The 2,625-nt window shown below is 51.0% G+C and overlaps 1 protein-coding gene and 1 long non-coding RNA gene across 3 annotated transcripts in view; one reads left to right on the forward strand and one right to left on the reverse strand.

Annotated features, from left to right (window-relative positions):
* The window catches only part of LOC117957349, a 15,859-nt gene that overhangs the window by 12,648 nt on the left and 586 nt on the right, over positions 1 to 2,625 (reverse strand). The gene's annotated exons all lie outside the window — the stretch shown is intronic.
* atat1 (alpha tubulin acetyltransferase 1) overlaps positions 1 to 2,625 on the forward strand; it is an 18,737-nt gene that overhangs the window by 3,321 nt on the left and 12,791 nt on the right. The window lies entirely within an intron of this gene.

A 2,625-nucleotide genomic window follows, 5' to 3' on the forward strand; every position in this document is an offset into this window, starting at 1 on the left:
TGTGTGTGTGTGTGTGTGTGTGTGTGTGTGTGTGTGTGTGTGTGTGTGTATATATATACACACACACACACAAATGTTATTTTGATAATACCCTCAAGTTCATGTTCATATTCAAGATGTGTATCAACAATACTGAAATTTTAACAGACAATATTACATGTGTAGGCATGCAAGTAATTAACCTGTGTATCAGACATCTGTGCATGCAGGGCATAGACATCAGTCCCTCCAGGATTTTTCGTGACTTTTTTTGAGATTGTTGAGGCCCCAAATGCCTCATGTTGCGGGAGCTTTTGTAAAAAAATTGCAATGAAAGTTGCAATGTTTTTTTGTAGGTTAATTGCAATGAAGTTGGGGGAGAAAGAAAAACTTTAAAAAAAGTTGCGATTTTCTTTTGTATAGTTCTTTAAAAATAAAAAGGAAACTTGTTTAGGGAAGAATAAAATTACTCATGGCTGAGTTTTCCTAGTAACCTTACCAAAAAAGCTCAGGATGCAGCAAATTTTGATATAATACAATAATGGCTGGTGGATTTAAGACCGAAAATATTTATTGATATTTAGTTCATTTCCTATCCTAGCGTGCGCGTGTTTGAGTGATCAGAGTGAAAAAACATTACAGCATACATTGATGTCACAATGTATACAGTTGGCAGGACGGTCAGACATGTGTTGCACAGTCTGTATGTTCCATCTTTGACCGCTTATCCGGTATCGGGTCGCGGGGGCAGCAGCTCCAGCAGGGAACCCCAAACTTCCCTTTCCCGAGCCACATCAACCAGCTCCGACTGGGGGATCCCGAGGCGTTCCCAGGCCAGGTTGGAGATATAATCTCGCCACCTAGTCCTGGGTCTTCCCCGAGGCCTCCTCCCAGCTGGACGTGCCTGGAACACCTCCCTAGGGAGGCGCCCAGGAGGCATCCTTACCAGATGCCCGAACCACCTCAACTGGCTCCTTTCGACGCGAAGGAGCAGCGGCTCTACTCCGAGCTCCTCTCGGATGACTGAGCTTCTCACCCTATCTCTAAGGGAGACGCCAGCCACCCTCCTGAGGAAACCCGTTTCGGCCGCTTGTACCCTGGATCTCGTTCTTTCGGTCATGACCCAGCCTTCATGACCATAGGTGAGGGTAGGAACGAAAATTGCCCGGTAGATCGAGAGCTTTGCCTTCTGGCTCAGCTCCCTTTTCGTCACAACTGTGCAATAAACGGAATGTAATACCGCACCAGCTGCTCCGATTCTCCAACCAACCTCACGCTCCATGGTCCACTCACTCGCAAACAAGACCCCAAGGTACTTAAACTCTTTCACTTGGGGTAAGGACTCACCCCCTACCCGAAGAAAGCACTCCATCGGTTTCCTGCTGAGAACCATGGCCTCAGATTTGGAGGTGCTGATCCTCATCCCAGCCGCTTCACACTCGGCTGCGTACCGATCCAGTGAGTGCTGAAGGTCACAGGCCGATGATGCCATCAGGACCACATCATCTGCAAAAAGCAGCGATGCGATCCTGAGCCCACCAAACTGCAACCCCTCCCCGCCCCGACTACGCCTCGATATCCTGTCTATAAATATTATAAACAGGATTGGTGACAAAGCGCAGCCCTGGCGGAGGCCAACCCTCACCTGGAACGAGTCCGACTTACTGCCGAGAACCCGTACACAGCTCTCGCTTTGGTCATACAGAGATTGGATGGCCCTGAGAAGGAACCCCCTCACCCCATACTCCCGCAGCACCTCCCACAGTTTCTCCCGGGGGACACGGTCATACGCCTTCTCCAGATCCAAAAAACACATGTAGACTGGTTGGGCATACTCCCAGGCTCCCTCCAGGATCCTTGCGAGAGTAAAGATCTGATCCGTTGTTCCACGTCCAGGACGGAATCCGCATTGTTCCTATTCAATCCGAGGTTCGACTATTGGCCGAACCCTCCTTTCCAGCACCTTGGAGTAGACTTTACCAGGGAGGCTGAGAAGTGTGATACCCCTGTAATTGGCACACACCCTCTGGTCCCCCTTTTTGAAGAGGGGAACCACCACCCCGGTCTGCCACTCCTTAGGCACCGTCCCAGACCTCCACGCAATGTTGAAGAGGCGTGTCAACCAAGACAGCCCCTCCACACCCAGAGCTTTGAGCATTTCTGGACGGATATCATCAATCGCTGGGGCTTTGCCGCTGTTGAGTTGTTTGACTACCTCAGCGACCTCCACCAGGGAAATTGACGACAATCCCCCATCATCCTCCAGCTCTGCCTCCACCACAGATGGCGCCTCAGCTGGATTTAGGAGTTCCTCAAAGTGCTCCTTCCACCGCTCTATAACCTCCCCAGTTGAGGTCAACAACGTCCCATCCTTACTGTATACAGCTTGGATGAGTCCCCGCTTCCCCCTCCTGAGGTGGTGAACGGTTTTCCAGAAGCACCTTGGTGCCGACCGAAAGTCCTTCTCCATGTCTTCTCCGAACTTCTCCCACACCCGCTGCTTTGCCTCTGTCACGGCAGAGGTTGCAGCCCTTCGGGCCCGTCGGTACCTTTCAACTGCCTCCGGATTCCTCCGGGATAACATATCCCGGAAGGACTCCTTCTTCAGTCGGACGGCTTCCCTGACCACCGGTGTCCACCAGGGTG

Source organism: Etheostoma cragini, chromosome 14, assembly GCF_013103735.1.
Source record: "Etheostoma cragini isolate CJK2018 chromosome 14, CSU_Ecrag_1.0, whole genome shotgun sequence".
Taxonomy (NCBI): Eukaryota; Metazoa; Chordata; class Actinopteri; order Perciformes; family Percidae; genus Etheostoma; species Etheostoma cragini.